General features: G+C 37.2%; 1 pseudogene; it reads right to left on the bottom strand.

Annotated features, from left to right (window-relative positions):
- Positions 1-5,496: 5,496 nt before the first annotated feature.
- On the bottom strand, positions 5,497-5,614 carry LOC115032249 (annotated as a pseudogene).
- Positions 5,615-18,138: the final 12,524 nt, after the last annotated feature.

Here is an 18,138-nt window from a genome sequence, read left to right on the forward strand (position 1 = left end):
AGATATCTGTTAAATCCATTTGGTTCATAACTTTTTTTTAGTTTCGCTGTGTCTTTGTTTAATTTCTGTTTCCATGATCTGTCCATTAGTAAAAGTTGGGTGTTGAAGACTCCCACTATTATTGTGTGAGGTTCAATGTGTGCTTTGAGCTTTGGCAATGTTTCCTTTACAAATGCTGATGCCCTTCTATTTAGGGCATAGAGGTTCAGAATTGAGAGTTTATCTTTGTGTGTTTTTCCTATGATGAGTATGAAGTGTTTTTCCCAATCCCTTTTTTTTTTTTTAACTTTTTACTGAAGTTAATTTTATTTGATATTAGAATGGCTACTCCAGTTTGTTTCTTGGGACTATTTGCTCAGAAAATTTTTTCCAGCCTTTTACTCTGAGGTAGTGTCTGTCTTTGTCACTGAGGTTTGTTACCTGTATGCAGCAGAATGCTGGATCCTGTTTACTTCACCAGTGTGTTAATGTATGTCTTTTATTGGTGAATTGAGACCATTGATGTTAAGAGATATTAAGAACCAATGTTTGTTGCTTCCTGTTATTTTTGTTGTTAGAGTTGGAATTATGTATGTGTGGTTTTCTTCTTTTGGATTTGTTATAAGAAGATTTATTTCTTGCTTTTTCTTGGGCGTAGTTTCCCTTCTTGTGTTGAAATTTTCCTTTTATTATCCTTTGTAGGGCTGGATTTATTAAAAAATATTGTTTACATTGGTTTTTTGTAGCTGTCCAGCAGCCAAAGATGAACTGGGTATACCTGAAAGGGAGACTGGAAATGAAAAATGACGGGTGGGCAAGAGAAGGATGAAGCCAAGACAAAGGTTTCTCATCAAGGCTCAAAGTTTAGTATAATTCTAATAGGTTTGCCTTTATATGTTACTTGACCTTTTTCCCTTACCACTTTTATTATTCTTTCTTTGTTCTGTGCATTTGGTGTTTTGGTTTTTATGAGATGGGAGAAATTTCTATTCTGGTCCAATATACTGGCATTCTGTAGGCTTCTTGTATGTTCCTGGGCATCTCTATGTTTAGGTTAGGGAAGGTGTTTTCCCCCATGATTTTGTTGAAGAGGACTTTGAGTTGGAAATTTTTGCTCTCTTCTCTGTCTATTATTCTTAGGTTTTGTCTTTCCATTGTGTCCTGGATTTCCTGAATGTTTTGGGTTAGCAACATTTTACACTTTGCATTTTCTTTAACTATTGCGCCAATGTTTTCTATGGTATCTTCCACATCAGATACTCCCTCTTTTATCTCTTATATTGTTAGTGATCCTTCCATCTATGACTTCTAATCTCTTTCCTAGGTTTCCATCTACAAACAAAGAATATTAAAAGTGGTAAGGGAAAAAGGATGGATATATGTAAAGTACAACTATTCACATGGATGGATAGAACATAAAGAAAGTCTTTTCCATATGATACTGACACTGGGAAGCTAAACATTTGATGACTTAGCCAGCAAATGACAGCAAAAATTGGTAGGCAGTAGTGGTTGACCAATGTTTCCATTTTTTTTGAAAGAGAACTAAAGGTTTAATTTTTAGTTGTTTTATGTTTGTTTGTTTTCTACAGATCTATCTCTCTGAACACTAGCATTCACAGTAGGTTCCCAGTTCTGTCTTCAGGCTAGGGGATATTGTTGAGGATAGCAGTTATCCCAAACTTCAGTAGCAGACACATGGAGAATGAAGCTTATAAGCTACAGTTGCCTTAACTGTCAATGTAGTCAGAAATCTGGGGAAGAATAAATTATAATGTAGGAGTCATATATTAATCAAAAAATGACAGAGTTCATCTATATTCCAAACAGTTACCAGGTCTCTTCTGTCTCCATGGAAACTTGGGCTGAGTCAATCTGGCTTTCAAGCCCAGAAGACAAAAAGCCTTTTCTCTGTGGAATAGAGAATGTATGAAATTAGAAATGTCTCACTTTGACTTAGACAATATGAGTCACTTGTACCATGATCTGTTAGGCTCTGTTAGGCTTTGGGAGGTTCTGTCTGTCATAAACTTAAATATATTAATATATATTAGCAGACCTCTGACAAGATTGAGAGATGTATCTATTGGTCATATCTGAATAGAGAACACCATAATTTAATTGCAGTAGCAAATATCATTATTTACCAAGGCAGGATATATATATAGTATAGAAAAACACATTTTGCAAATGCCAAGACTTTCTCTACTAATGCAAGATGTGTTTTTCTATACATACAAACCTGTCAAAATTACTTAATAATTAAGATCTTTGTTCCTAGCTTGACATCTAAAAAACAGACCTACCACCTTACCCTAAGGTAATCCACCACTATATTTACTCATTAATAAATTTGTTAACTAGTTAAGACTGCCAGATTTCTTAAAGAGTTCACGATAAATGACACACAAGTTCAGATGTGCAAAAACTGTTTCCAGCAACCAAATTCTTCATGTTTCCTCCTCTTGCTATGCCACTGTCCTAACATTAAACATTCCACTTTATGATCCAATGATATAATACCAAATTCAAATTTTAAGTTTATTCCTTTGGTTGTCTTTTTACTAAATTTAAAGTTATATATATTTAGACTCCAAGACAGAAGCAAACATCCTTTCTAGCTCCTTCTCTGCCACAAAAGGCTCATCAACTGTTCATGTTGTTAACTTATGTTGTTATCTCTTTTGTAAACTTATAAGCTACAGGAAACCTACACCCCAAGCCTGTTCCTACATTCCCATGGCCTGCCTGCCCACTCATTTTGTGTCATAGGCCCACCCACCTGCTCAGTTTGTTTCACAGGCCTAAACCAGCTGAGACAGACTCTCTGTCACTATGGTCTCAGGCTACTGCTGTCAACTCTCTTATTTCTTTACATTCTGGCCTAGGGTGTGGGAGTGTTGACCTCTTCTGTTTCCAACCTGAGCTAGTCTGAATGTGAGAGACATGTGCCTGAGCCTGTGGCATGGGATGTGCACAGCCTGAAGAGCACAGATTTCAGGGAGTCACAATAACAGCGTGAGCGCCTCAGGTAATGCTGTACTATTATACAGAAAACTAAACAGGAGCAAGCTATCCATGAGATGCTAGTCATTTTCATATAAGATATAGTAAATAGAATGTCAGAGGGAACTCACAGAATATTAGAAAAAGTGCTAAGAAAAGCTCCTTTTCCCATTTAGTTCCTGTGGTAAAGAAGCAGAACCATGATAACTAGAGCTTTCCAAGCACCTGAGGTCTGATTCCAGAACTCACTACAAGTGGTTCCTAACTGTCAATAAAACGAGCTCCAGATGGTCTGATTCTGTCTCCAGGCCTCCAAGGGCATCTGCATACATGTAATTCACATAAAATCATACATGCAGATATACCTACACATCACACCAATTTTTAAAAATATTTTTAAAGACTAGGAGAAGCAAACTATTCTCTTTCAGGACACATCATTGTCCTGAACTTGTTATTCCCACTATGGAAAGAGGGTTGTGACTTCAGCAGACATTGTATAATAAGATTCATTTCCAGTACTGTCTAGTAAGAAGTTCCACTGCTGTAATAAAACACCATGGTGGGGGGGCAACTTGGGGAGGAAAGGGTTTATTTCAGCTCAAAAGTCCCAGGTCATACTCCATCACTGAGGAAAGTCAAGGTATGATCCCAAAACAGGAACTGAAGCAGAGGCCATGGAGGAATGTTGCCTTGCTTCTCCTGGCTTATTTAGTTTGCTTTCTCATAGACTCCAGGGTCCCTTGCTCAGAAGTAGCACTATCTACAGTGGGCTGAGCCTTTCCACAAATGTCATTAATCAATAAAATGCTTCACAGACTTCACAGCACAAAGTGTGATGATGGCATTTCCTTAATTGAGTTTACCTCTTCCTAGATGACCTTAGCCAGTATCAAGTTGACATTGAAAAAAGGAAGGAAGGAAGGAAGGAAGGGAGGGAGGGAGGGAGGAAGGAAGGAAGGAAGGAAGGAAGGAAGGAAGGAAGGAAGGAAGGAAGGAAGGAAGGAAGGAAAGTAGTTTCCCTCAAGTTTCTGATTGAATAAGTTGATTCCAGAAATTTTCATTTTAATGAAAATAAAAATGCATCTAATAAGATGTATTTTTTTGAGTCGTTACAATAGATAAAATATAATTGTACTGGTCAAAGTTCTTCAAGGAAACAAAAATAATTAAACATATGTCATTATAAAGCAAAATCTGATTCTTTTTATTTCTATTTCATTTATTTAAGCCCCAACCTTGTTTATTTATCTAATGCTTTTTGGTTGTTGTTTGTCCTTGCTTCTTGAACATCTTCAATGTGTCATTTAGTTATTAATTTAAGATTTCTCAATTTTTAAAAACTCTTTATTGGTTGCTTGTGAATTTCACATCATGCACCCAATCCCACTAATCTCCCCTTCCCCTTGTACACACCCTCAATCCATTAAACCTGCCTCCAAACAGAGAAAAACATTTCACTGTGGAAACTGGTGTGTCACAGTGCGTCCCACAGTATATCCAGTATACCCTTTCATCCACACTTCTCTGCTGGCAAATGTTCATTGCAATGACTGATATGGTGTGGTATGAGGCCTCTGGCTTCTGCTACTCTATCAATACTGGAATCTCACTGGGACTTTTCTCAAATATCATGTTGTTGTCCTGTGTCATGGAGATCCTGTAGGTTTGAATCTGTAGGACCTATCTCTCCATGCATTCCAGCAGTTTATTGATGGAATAAATGGAACTATTGATGGGAGTAAGCAAATTCAAAGCCATGGATCTGGCCCTGAGAGGTATCTGAGCTGGTCAGCCCTCAGGGTCCATTCAGCGACAACCCCTGCAACTATGGCAAGCTCTATCCTGCTGCCCAGGCAAGGTGATGGTGAGGGGGTAAAGCCATTTCTGAACAGCCTTCAGACATCAACATGTTCTTGGGCAGAAGTCCAGACCAGGGATGCCAATCTAGACTTTGCTGGTAACAGAACCCTGCTTCTGTGGAGCCAGATACACACGTGACTAGCAGCATAGGATCCCACCAGAGTCCCAAGTGAAATCACCTGCTACTCACATCAGGCAGTTCCTTAATATCCTCAAGTCCCCATTTCTGCCTCTCTTCATTGTGCCTACCTCCTTCTCTTTCTCTTCCATTTCTTTACCACTCACTTGCTCCCCTTAGTGATGCCTGGGGTCTCCGAGTGTCTGGGCTCATCTCAGGAGTGGTCTCAGGAGTGCTATTCCCTATTTATGTATTATGGTACTGAGCTTTTCACTCAGTCCACCAAAGTGACCCCTCACCAGGGTCTTCTGTCTCAGGCTTACTCCCATGGAGGCTGAAGTAACCCCAGGCAGATTCTAGTCTCAGGCTCTCTCCCTATCCTGAGAGTCTGTATAGTCTATATAGTCTATATAGCTCAGACTGGTTGTTGTCTCAAGCTAGCTCCCTTTTCGGATAACTTGGCACCAGACTGGTGGGTGTCTCAGATTTGATGTTGTTTTGTTTGTTGGTTGGTTGGTTTGTTTTCGGGGAAAGTTAGGCAATTAATCATTCAGATAGGCACAGATCAGAATACTGAGCCTCTCACTTCTCTGCCACCTTCTGAAGCACAGGCAACACAGCCACACCTGTAATGCCTCTTGGGGAAGAAAGACCACTCACAATTTTTGATTTAGGCACTTAGTACTGTAAACTTTCTTCTTATGATACCTGCATTGTGTCTCATATATTTTGTTATATTGTGTTTTCATTTAATTCACTTCTAACATTATTAAAGTTTCCTTCCTGATTTCTCCCATAACCTATTTATTATTCAGTAGTTTTGATGGTTTTATGAGTTTGTGTATTTTCTGTAGCCTCTATTGCTGTTAATATCCACCTTTATTTCTTGGTGATCAGATAGAACGTAGGATATGATTTTAATCTTCCTATATTAATTAAGACTTCTATTATGTTCTAATATGTGGTTGATTTTGGAAATAGTTCAGTGGCCTGCTGAAAAAATATATAGTCTTTTAGTGTTTGGGTGGAATGCTTTGTAGATATCTGATAGATCCATTTGATCTATCTTTGTAAAAGAAAGTATGTAATGTGGGGCTCACCCTTTCAGAGAGTTAGACCCCATGACTAGCATAGGAAGCATGGCTATAGGCATGCAGTTAGGCACAGGGCTAGAGCACTAGTTGAGAGCTTACATCTTGATCTGTAAATGTAACTTTTATTCTCCTGCTGTCGTTATCTCCAAGGCTGACTGCCATTGTCTGCTTACTGAGACCTAGTCCTGGAAGCTTCTTGGCCCCATACAATCTTATCTAGGCTAAGAATGTCTTCAGCCTATTAGACTTACTGGTATATCAGATCATCCTTCCTAGTTCCTTCTGAACTCTGGCTGGCTGGTTCAACTCAGCTGTTCTGGCTCAAACTCCTCTCCAAGCTGACTGATTCAATCTGGCTTGTCTATCAGTCTCTGACTGAATTGCTCTGCTTGGCTTCAAACTAACTCAGGCAATATGCTCTCATCTTCTGGCTCCTTCTCATTCTCTGGTTCATTCTGTTTTTACCTGTGTCTAACTTGATTTTCTCTTCAACATATCTTTGTACAACTGTCCCAGGAGAACTGCATCCTCCTACTCCTGTACTACTCTCTCTTAAATAGCCTCTCTTTCCTCTTTTTTGCTCCTGGGAATTGGACATTTCCCATTATGTCAAGTCTTTCTCTGATTAGTCACTTTGTCTAACACTCAACTGAACATCACTTTGGAACATGGGTGTTTCATTTACCAACTAATTTTACCTTCATTGTTTGGGATTAAAGTTATATACGCAAGGCATGTCTATATTCCTAAACTGTAGATCTAGGATGACAAGTCTTCAAAATGGCAGAGGATGCTCAAGCATCCTGATTCTTGGTGTACTGCTGGTGCAAGTCCACTGTCAAATGTTAAAGATTTTTTAAATATAATGTCAATAAATTACATTTCCTCAGTATTTCAAATTCCAGAAAGAGACAGATGCTCCTTCCATTCATCCCCAACCTGCCAGATAATGCTGCTTGCATTGAGGTTTCCTAATTATCATTCATGCCATTGGCACACTCAGTCATCACTGGAATCTGCCTTCCAGACAGCTCATAGTTGTATGACTTACCAATTCTGTGGACAGTCCTCAATCCAGTGAGTTATTACTGTTTTAGAAAACAAAACTGGTGTGCATTTAAAGGAAATCTCCCAGAGATTCCTGTCATTAGTAGCCTGGGAGACTCTGACTATAAAACTACACATCTCCTACACTCAGTAGTTGGCATTAGTCATGATTATTGTCTTCTCTAAAGTCTCTAACCTTAAAGAACAACTTTTATTTGAAAGAAAACACCAGGACTTGTGGTTTCAAATAAAAAAAAATACTTGGGCATGCTCTCTGACCCTTCAAAAGTAAAAATAAAATTATTAGCTTGAACCATAGAAAAGTGTGAATATTCAACCGTAGTAAAACTAAAATAAAACATCAATTTTCTACTTTTCTAAATCATTTTAGTTTCACCCTTTCCCACAAACCTGTAGCTATAAAGTCCTTCAGTATTTCTGTCCTGTCCCTCACATTAGTAAGCAGGTTATAAATAAGACAGTTCTATGAAGAAGAAATGATAATGAAGTTTCCATTTAGTTTATTTTTTTAAATTTCATTATTTCATTTCAGTTATGCCTTTTTTGCCACATATGTATCTGTGTAACATGTGAGTGCCAGGTGCTTGTGGAGATCAGAAGAGGGTGCCAGATCCCTTGGAAAAGGAGCTATTGATGATTGTGAGATGCCAAGTATGTGAAAGAACAGTGAGTACTCTTATGCACTGGACCACTCCTCCAGCTCCTGGTTTGTTTTTGGAATCATTATTTCTAAGAGGTCAGGTCATGTTTGTACTGGGAATGAGATCAATAGTAGCTGTTTTTCTGTGAAGCTCTTTGCTACTTTAACTTAATCCACAATCCTTTCTGACAGAACAGAGGAAAATAGATAAATAAATAAACCCACAGTGGACTACGATATCAGTCAGACAGCTTCTTAAGATTTGAGCCCTATGTTGTCTTAACAGTTGGCTGGAAGTTTGCTTAACAATCTACTAGAGAGAAACATGATGGACAAATTTCATCTCATGGAAGTTATTAGAAAGAACTAAGAAGATCAATATTTTTATTTTATAAACTTTTCCTGAGACCTTTTCAAGGCCCCACTAGGCACTGTGGGGATTTCATATGCAAACATGACCAAGTTCTTGCTCTCTAGATGGTAAAAAATAGAGTGGGAAAGGAGACATATGCACAAGCAATTACACTACAAGGTAGATCCTTTGATAAAAATTAAGATTCTAATAACATTTCTAATAAGAGAAATAAGCCTATGTTTGCAAAAAGCAGCTGGCGGAAGCTGAGCATTAGTTTTTCCCCTCACTTTTTGTTTTAGGAAAACACATTGAAAAGTTGTGATATCTTTTAGAACAATCAAAGAAGATTTCTCCTTTATTCTCCTTTGAGGTGAATCTTGGCATCTCAAGTCTCTAAAGTTAACATTGCATTTGTTTAGATAATTATTCAGAAATTATAGTTCATGCTCTGGAATTTCTAATCATAGTAGATAAGACATTGCAAACTCAGCAGAGATTCTGTTTAGCAGCAAGTCCATTTGAATGGATGCCTATGTTTGAGATGATGGAAGAAATTAGAGGGATGTTTAAGTATTCTCTCACTCTCAGGGGAAATGGAAACCTGTAGGGGATCACTGTTGTTTATTTCCATTTTTGTAACTAATTTATTTTGCCTTAAAACCTGATTTGAGATGGGACTCATCGTTTCCTAGGGTGTCATGAGTACTGTGGTAACCAGGTGTAGCAATGCTAAAGATGGTAAAGTCTCAATATAAGAGTGCTTCCTTGACCTAGGGATTGGCTAGAGGATCTCCAAAGGATTTTGTGTATTAAGTAGTCAAGTTTCAAGGCAGTTCAGAAATATGACTCTTAGACAGGACTACTGCTATGAATCAGTAGAGAAAAAGAAAGCTCCCCAGGAAATATCAACCTGAGACTGAGTAGTGCTGTCCTTCCTGTGAGTCTAGGGTAGATGCTAATGAGGACGTCCGACTTCACTACACTTAAAACCTATTGAGGCAACTTGTTGAAACACAAATTACTCATATAGTTCTATCCAAAGATTTAGAGATAAGATCCACAAATAGGAAAGAACACATGCTTTTGTCTTTCTGGGTCTGAGTTACTCCATTTGGTGTAGTATTTTGCAGTTCCTCCTATTTACCTGAAATTTTCATTATTTCCTCATTTTTATAGTAGAAAAGAATTTCAGTGTGCATGTGTATCACATTATTAGTATCTATTCATCAGCTGATGAATATTTTGGCTGTTTCCATTTCCTAGATATTGAGGTTAAAGTGGCAAAATGGTTGAGCAGGTTTCTGTGGAGTAAGATATCAAATCTTTAGGCATATGCCAAGGAGTAGTATGAGCCATGTGGTAGGTTTGTTACACTTTTTTAACATTTTCCACAACTTCTGTCATGACTACACCACTATAATCCTACCATTAGAGAATGTGGGGTTTCTTTCCTAAAATCCTCACAAGTACTTGATAGTAGCTGTTTTCTAGCTCAGTCAGGATAAAATGAAACTTCAAAGTAAATTGAAACTTATATTTAATTTGAATTTTTCTAGGATGTTGAACACTCTTTAGGGATTTCTTTAGACATTTCCATGTCTTCTTCAAAGACCTTTTTGTTCAGATCCATGGCTCATTTTAAAAGTGAGTTATTTGCTTCCTTGACTGCTTAGTTTTTTAGTTGTTTATATATTCTGGATATTAATCCTCTATTGGATTACAACTGGGAAAGAGTCTCTTTCTACTGTGGGCTGCCTCTTTATTAAATTTATTGATTTCTTTGTTGTCCAGGTGCTTTTCATTTTATGAAATCTCACTTGTAAATTGTTGGCCTTAATTCCTATGGAAATGGAGGCCCATTTATGATGTCCTTGCACATATATTTTGGAGGCTACAGTCTATGTCTCTTCTAGAAGCTCCAAAGTTTTGATTTCACCTTGGAGGCTTTGTATGATTTGAAGTTGATTTTTGTGTAGAGTGATAAATATATGTAATTTCATTCCTTTACATGTGGCTACCTTATTTCCCAGCAGAATATATTATCCAGTGTGCATTTCTAGCATGTTTGTCAAATACAAGGTGACTTTAATTCCATTAAATAATGTTATACCTTCTATACTGTTTCACTGATTTACAGGATTTTGTGCTCATACTGGTTTTATTACTATAGCTCTGTAATGTAGCTTGATATCTGTCATGGTAATTTCTCTAGCATTGTACTTTTAGGTCAAAGATTACTTTGTATATCTGAGTTCATTAATTGTAGGACTATATATATATATAATATATATATATTTCTGCGAAGAATCTCATGTTGATGTTGACTGAGAGTGTATTGAATCTGTAAATAGATTTTGTTAAGATGGTCACATTCACAATACGGCTTTGATACAAGTCTTAAAGAAACTGAACAGAAAGTGACCTGGAAGCCTCCGCCCTGAGGACTAACTAACTCTCATAGTGTTTGAAGATGCTATGTAAGTTGTCAAGGGAGAAAATAGTCACTGTATGCCTATGAACTGCAACAACCAGCCTAACAAGATAGCCTCACTGGTGGATTTATATATTAGGTGTGATCAACAGTAGTCTAATTGGGTTTGAAACGTGACTAATGGGGAAAGTGTTAAGCCTGGTAATATAAGCCTAGTCATGCACTGGAAAAGTCATGGACCATAGAGAAGACTCCACTAAACCAACATAATTTCTAACTATATTCTAAATGCTTTTTCTTATATCCTCAGATAAATGTGGTTCTCACCTCTCATCAAAAAGCTGCTTTTTGCAGTTGATGGAAATGTTTGAAGAAATCTAAAACCAGTTAAAGTACAGAGAATTGAGCATGAGGCTCCCAACCACCAATTAATACATCTAAGACATAACTCGTCTAGCTAGGGCTCAGGGTACATGTGTAAGATAGGACAGGCATGTCATAAGAGCAAGAGAACCAAGATATCCACTGCACCATTTCTTCTAGACAAGACAGTAAGCTGCACTTATGAAATCTCAACAACATGATTACTTCAACGAGTTGTGTATAATGACAACATCGGTTAACATGCCACCAGGAGAGGAGAACATCTCTCAAGAGCATTTCTCTTAGTTAGTTTCATTGCTGCGAAGAGACACACTGACCAAGGCAACTCTTAAAAGGGAAACCATTTAATTAGGGCTGGTTTATAGCTTCAAATGTTCAGACCATTAACATCATGGCAGGAAGCATAGCAGCATCCAGGCTGACATGGTTCTGGAGAAGGAGCTGAGAGTTTTAAATTTCGATCCTAAGGCTACCAGAAAACTATCTTCCAGGCAACTAAGAGGAGGGTCTCAAAGCCCACCTTCAAAGTGATACACTTCCTCCAACACCATTCCTACTCCAACAAGGCCACATCTAATAGTGTCACTCCCTGGGCCAAGCATATTCAAACCATCCCTAAAGTGACACACTTCCTCCAATAACATCACACCTACTCCACAAGGCCACATCTCCTAATAGTGCAACTCTCTGGTACAAGCATATTCAAACCACCACAAGTACACTCCTGGTTGAATAGCTAGAGGTAATCAACATCTTTTGAAAGAGGAAAATTAGTCTACTCTCTTATTAGATCCCTGATATATTATATATGTATATATAATACATACTTGCGCTCAATAACAAATGCTGAAAAAAGAAACTATGATTTTGAAGAGCAGGGAGAGGAATATGGGAGAGCTTGAAGGGAGAAAATGAAAGGAAGGAATATTTTACAATAAAATAAACAAATTAGCAAACAACAACAAAAAAGAAGCCCATGAGCCTCTTAGAAATATAAAACTCTGTATCATTCCTGGATATTTTGGCACCACTCAAAAAAGAAAGAGAAATATTTGAACATGATTCAAGTTTCAGATTAGTGATAGGACAGATAATTAAAAGATGATATTGGGTTGGATCCTTATAAGATCAAACTAAATAGAATTGCACCAATGAGTACATAGATTGAAGAGCTGCCTCCACTGTAAATTTGGAGTAGCCAATCAAAGCAGATATGCTAAGCAATGGAAAACAAACAAGCACCGAATTAAGGCTAAGCCATACCATTCTCCATAGCCCAGGACATTGTGTTTTCTAGCTTCTTTATTTATTTTGTGTTAAGTTGAGAGGATAAGCCCCTCACAGTAGCCTCTGGGCACATGACAGTGTTTTATAAGAAATGGTCTACAATTACTGTATAAGTTCTGACCAGCTTAAAGTGAATACCAGCTCTGTTATGTAAAAGGATTTCTGGTTTGTTTCAACTTGAAAGTGATTTAATAGGAAGCCCACAGAGAAAATCTTTCTCAGTAATCAAATTATAACAAGTAAGGATTAAAAGTATTAAGAAGTTTAAGCAAACTTCTCAGCTACACTGTTTTGTCCAGGAGGGGCACATTTGAAGTTGGCTATGGGAATATGTGCAACAAAACTGTAAGAAAGAAGGACACGAAATCTTCACAACTTTTGGGTCCATTATGTGTCTATAGCCACAGTGTTTTTCAAACACTTGGATTTGGCCAAATTCTAGGCTCTCCTTCCCCAAAGACATTTTGCCACTCTCTATAGTTCCTTTTCTGATCATATAAAAACAACTATATTATACATGTAAACTTCATCTATATTTTCAGATTCATCTATGCCCAGTCCATCAAAACATTCTGTTTTGAGTACCTCTGTGTTTGGAGAAAGACATGTGATTTTTTTTATTACATTTTTGAACCCTTTTTTTCTTCTTTTCTTAGAAACAGGAAGTCACTTCAGACAAAAGCAAACAGGGGTAAACTACAGAGTGTTAGATTGGCCTTCACATTTAGAAGACATGGCTCCAAATAGGTCTTGAGCTTGGCAAAACATTCCTTCCCTTATTTATTAGGTGAGAAGAAAACATTTAGGATAAAAGGAGAAACTATTCAAATGGCAATGCATTCCTTAGTCTTTTATAAGAAAAGACAAACCCATGGATTCTTGGTCCATTAAAAGGCACCAATATCTTTAAAACTTTGTTAAAAAAATAAATGTTGTATTACTTTTATCTTACACACTGTAGATATTTGTGACATATGTATGCACAGATTTTTAAAAGGCACACTTTCCATTAAGAAGTTATTCAGCTATTGCTTTAAAAAAGTGAATACATTGTGTTATGGTAGAATTTACTGACAACAAAAGATTTCCCCGAAGTACTTAAGGTTAACTCAATAGGTTCTTAATAGTAAAGCTCTTCAAATATGAAAAAGCAACCCAATCTTAAACTGACTTGTGAGATAAGATTAAGAATAAATGGATAAATGGTTTTTAACAAGATAGTATGGGCAACACTAGTCTGGTGTTTTTTGTTTTTGCTTTTTTTTTTTTTTTTTTTTTTTTTTTTTTTTTTTTTTTTTTTTTTACTTTCTAAATCTCCAATAAAAACAGGGAAAGTAGAATAAGAAAACAAAACTTCATGGCCAACATCTACAGAAAAATTCCAAGGAGAGTCTTCCAAACCCCCAAAACCTGGACCTGCCATCAAGTTTACATGTTATCAGCAGCTCTGTGGGGGGAAGAGAACAGTTCTGATGAGAGTGAGGGCCAGAAGCCAAATTCCTAGCAGATATTTACCCCATAAACATGATGTCCTTGCTAATGTTGAAAGTGTAGTGAGCCAGGGTTAGTTCAGTAGACAAGTCTTGGAAGGTTCTTCAGAGACTGTGGTTCAAGAGTGAATTTAAAGGGCTACTAAACTTGAAATCAGGGTTGAAATTTTGATGCCAAGACCTGACCAAACAGAACAACTTAAAGCCCATTTCAAAACAAATGGCCAACCTAAAAGAGAGAGAGAGAGAGAGAGAGAGAGAGAGAGAGAGAGAGAGAGAGAGAGAGAGAGAGAGAGAGAAGTGTTTTCTCAGAAACACAAGCATTAGAAACAGGATGAGAGCACTAGGGCAATGGAAAGAGACACTCAAAAATAAATATGGAGAATCCCAAAGTTAAATGTCTAAGGTAGGTCATATGACCCTCTCTTTGCATAAATGAAAGGCCTTCACAGCTAAAGAACCATGAAAAGGGATATATTCTTGACAAATTTTACACAAAATTATCTGAGGAAAAAAGAATAATGTGCAGAATAATATTGATCCTGCAATAGAGCCATGCCAGAGAATAGATTAACATATCTCCAATTAAGGAAAAATAATTTCTTAGAAGCCAGTAAAAATGACTCAAGGAAACCAGAATTAGAAGTAGAATCAGAGGTAAGCTGATAGAGAGGGAGGGATATTTGAAAATGAAGAGAACCAAACAAAGGCTTAGCAAACAGATTAAAATCATTACAAAACTGATGACTAACCCAGGAAAAATAAAAATAAAAATAAAAATAAAAATAAAAATAAAAATAAAAATAAAAATAAATGGATTTAGAGAATGGCTACAGCCTTTGGATACATGGATAATGCCATATGAATAACAGAATATAAGGAAGAGGAAATTAAAAGCAAATGTGAAAGTAAAAATAATTAAAAACAACTTAAGGTAGTAGTAAGATAAAAAAGAAATTAAAAAAAAAATGACATCAACGCTCACACTGAAATGGGCCCCATTGAAGTCAACTGAATCATATGAGTTGGGGGAGAGAGGTGAATATCTTCAAAACATACACAAAACACTCAAAGAAGTAATTTTTTTTAAAAAATTAAATGAGATTTTTTTTTCAACTACGGTTCCTTAAAAGCATTCATCAGTTAATGCCATGTAAAAAAATGTCCTTTAATGGTGGCATCAGAAAGGAATCTTATTCAACATAAAGGTGATGCATGCATCAAACCTGAGGGAACATTGCTCAAGATGGTTGAAAAAACATAACCCATGTGAATGAGAAGGTGTGCAGGAAAAAGCTTCTTCTATACATGATGTAAGCATCCCACTCACGAATTCCCTGCCGCTGTGATTCTCTACTCAAGACTTACACAAGACTAGGGTCCTCCACATTGGGTCAGGAAAGAGGTGCCTGTCAGCTCCAACCCCTTTCAGAGATACTATAGGCAATTAATCTTGCTTGGAGAAGAGGCACAGCATTTTTTTAGTGGCCTGGGCATACATAAATTGCCAGCACTCTACTAAACAGCTTCCTTCCCACTCAGCTAGTAATTCGAATAAAACTTAGTGAGAGGAGAAGACACACCCCGAAACAAAAGTTATAGAAGTCAGACAGGAATAAGTTGAGAAAGTGAGTACTAGCAGAGGGGGGAGGTAAAAGTGACTGAAATGTACTATATAAATGTACATAACTGTCAAAGAATTCAAAAGAAAATAATAGAAAAAGTGTGTACCTTAATGTTCTCCTACACTAAGTTTAAAGAACTGTTACGATGATAGAACTATCGTACATAATTACATATAATCACTGGAGTTTTAAAAAGAGAACAGGGGTGTCTGTTAAAGTACTTGTCTGATAAAGCAGCAAGCTAGAACTGGAGTTCCTCTGTAAATGGTTCATGGGTATAGATGCCCACCTGTAATTCCAGAACTGCCTAAGCTATTCACATCCTTGAGCTCGAGATTTGATTAAGAACCCCTTACTCAATAAATAAGGTGGGACCAACATGAAAGACAGCTAACATTGGGCTTCGGTCTCCACACACATGCACTCACATGTCCATGAGAACCCACACTCTTACATGCATACATAAATGCATGCTCACCATATACATAGACACTAGAAAAAAAAGTAACAAGAAACAAGACTGTATACTGAATAATAAGGGACAGCATCAATAAAAAATACTCCACTTCCCTTGAGCTATTCTAGTACCCATATTACCACTACATAGTTATCCCTTGCTACCCAATGCCTAAAATACCAGAGAATAGTTGTCAATGTAGAATCCTCTTGTCTGGAAAAGCCAAGTGCTTCTGACTAGGAAAACTGCCAACTAATCAAACCTTCTCCCCAAGGTTGCTACTGCGCACATCTATCTCTAGAACTTAGAGGACTCTGTTTGGTAGAACATGGGTCGTATATAAAATCTTGGCTTTAAAAGAGTCTAAGATATACACCTTTTGCTTTTTAGTCTACATCCTACCAAAGTTGTGTTGGAGGGGAGTCACATGATCTCCCTATCTTCTCCCTATCTTCATTGTCTTATAATAGTTAAAAATCAAGCTACACCTTATTACACGCATAGATGAATCCTCTAACTCTCCTCCAAAGGCCATTCTTCCACCATATCGTTAATTATCTTTATTAAGCTTATGATGTATTTCCTACACCTTTATGAAAATACTATTAATCCAAACTCTGTGTCTAATGTGCTCACCTAATACAGAGCAGAGCAAAGGGTGGTTTTCTGGAAGGCATGTGACTACTGAACTACGTTCTACATTCTGACCTTCATGGAAATCAGTTTCACTGGGCAGATCTATGTTCAACTTTTTAGTTTAATCCTTTGTCCTTCTGTAAACCTACACTTACTGCAGTATATATTAATATGTACTCCATAGTTACATCTATAGTTTGATTTTAAATGACCTTTTAAAGTCACAAAAATTTTAAAAGAATGTGATTATTTTAATGAATATTTAGAATATAATTTAAGTATAGAATGACATTAATATTACCATACTATTTTTAAAATTACCCCTCAAGTGACATGTAATAAAACAATTCTAAAATTCATATTTTTTTACATTGAAAGGCCAATGACTCCTTTTCTCAGTCCATGGTTCATAATTCATGGCCTCTTGGAGGCTTAAAGAAATCATGGAAAGTTTGTTTAATATTTTTCTTAAATTTGGCTGAGTCCTTTTCTTTTCTTTTTTGACACTGTAGCTGTCTTTAGACACTCCAGAAGAGGGAGTCAGATCTCATGGATGGTTGTGAGCCACCATGTGGTTGCTGGGATTTGAACTCCGGACCTTCGGAAGAGCAGTCAGGTGCTCTTACCCACTGAACCATCTCACCAGCCCTAAATCCTTTTCTTAAAATCCTCTTTTCGGGGAGAGAGAGAGAGAGAGAGAGAGAGAGAGAGAGAGAGAGAGAGAGAAGCATTGTTTAAAGTATTTATAGATTCACTGAACTGTAAGGACAGTACAGTAAGTGCACTTATAAATACTTTAATTCCTCTAAGCCCACCTACCACAGGATCTTGTTTAAACATTGCATAAGAATGTTCACAAAGTGTGAAAGAAAACCAGAGGGAAAACCTACTTCAGAGAAGAGCTTGAGCTAAAGCTAGAGAAGGCTAAAACATATCATGACAAGTAAGAACTGGCTGGAGGCAAGAAAGGATGGCTTGAATGCGATTCAGAAAATGCTCAAGAGCTAGCAAGTGGTTCAGTGATCCTAGACAATGTCAGGATTGCTCCCACAGTCTCCTGAAGTGGATTCACATATAAGAGTGGAGGCAGTGTTTATAAATCTTTGCTTCCACTGGCCTAAAGCAGGCTGCATTTCAATCTTCTCCCGTATCTAGCAGCTTGCAAATAGCCGCAATAAGAAATCAAACTGGTACAAACATTTATAATCAAATATTAGTGGTCAGCTGCTCAGAGTGATGTCAAGTGAGTTGTTGATGGAACTTCTCAACCAGCATAATAGTAAGAATAATGAAACAAACAAACAGACTAAAGCAGAGTGAAGGCTACAAACTACAGTATTCCTCATTCCCTCCCCAAGGAAGTTTAATAAGTTGGAGAGACCAGAGAATGGCTGGAAGTTCTGAAGGCTTTCTTTTTCCTCTAAAGTTATTAGAGCCAAAGTTGGAGGCAGTGACCGGCCTTTCTCAAGCTGGCCCAGGTTGTCTGGCAAGCAAAGTTCAGATCTCTGGATGATATTTGTACACATACTCTGAAGTACAGGCCCTGCCCTTGTGTTTTCCATCTGGGCTTATTCTCCAGTCAATTAAAAAGATAAGCAGTTTCAGAAACATATGGTCTACATTCTACATTGCTTTAGAGAAGCCATACAGTATGTCCATAAAAATCTATAATTTAACAGAGACTACATATCTCCACCATAGTCTC

This window comes from Mus caroli, chromosome 10 (assembly GCF_900094665.2).
Source record: "Mus caroli chromosome 10, CAROLI_EIJ_v1.1, whole genome shotgun sequence".
In the NCBI taxonomy this organism is placed as follows: Eukaryota; Metazoa; Chordata; class Mammalia; order Rodentia; family Muridae; genus Mus; species Mus caroli.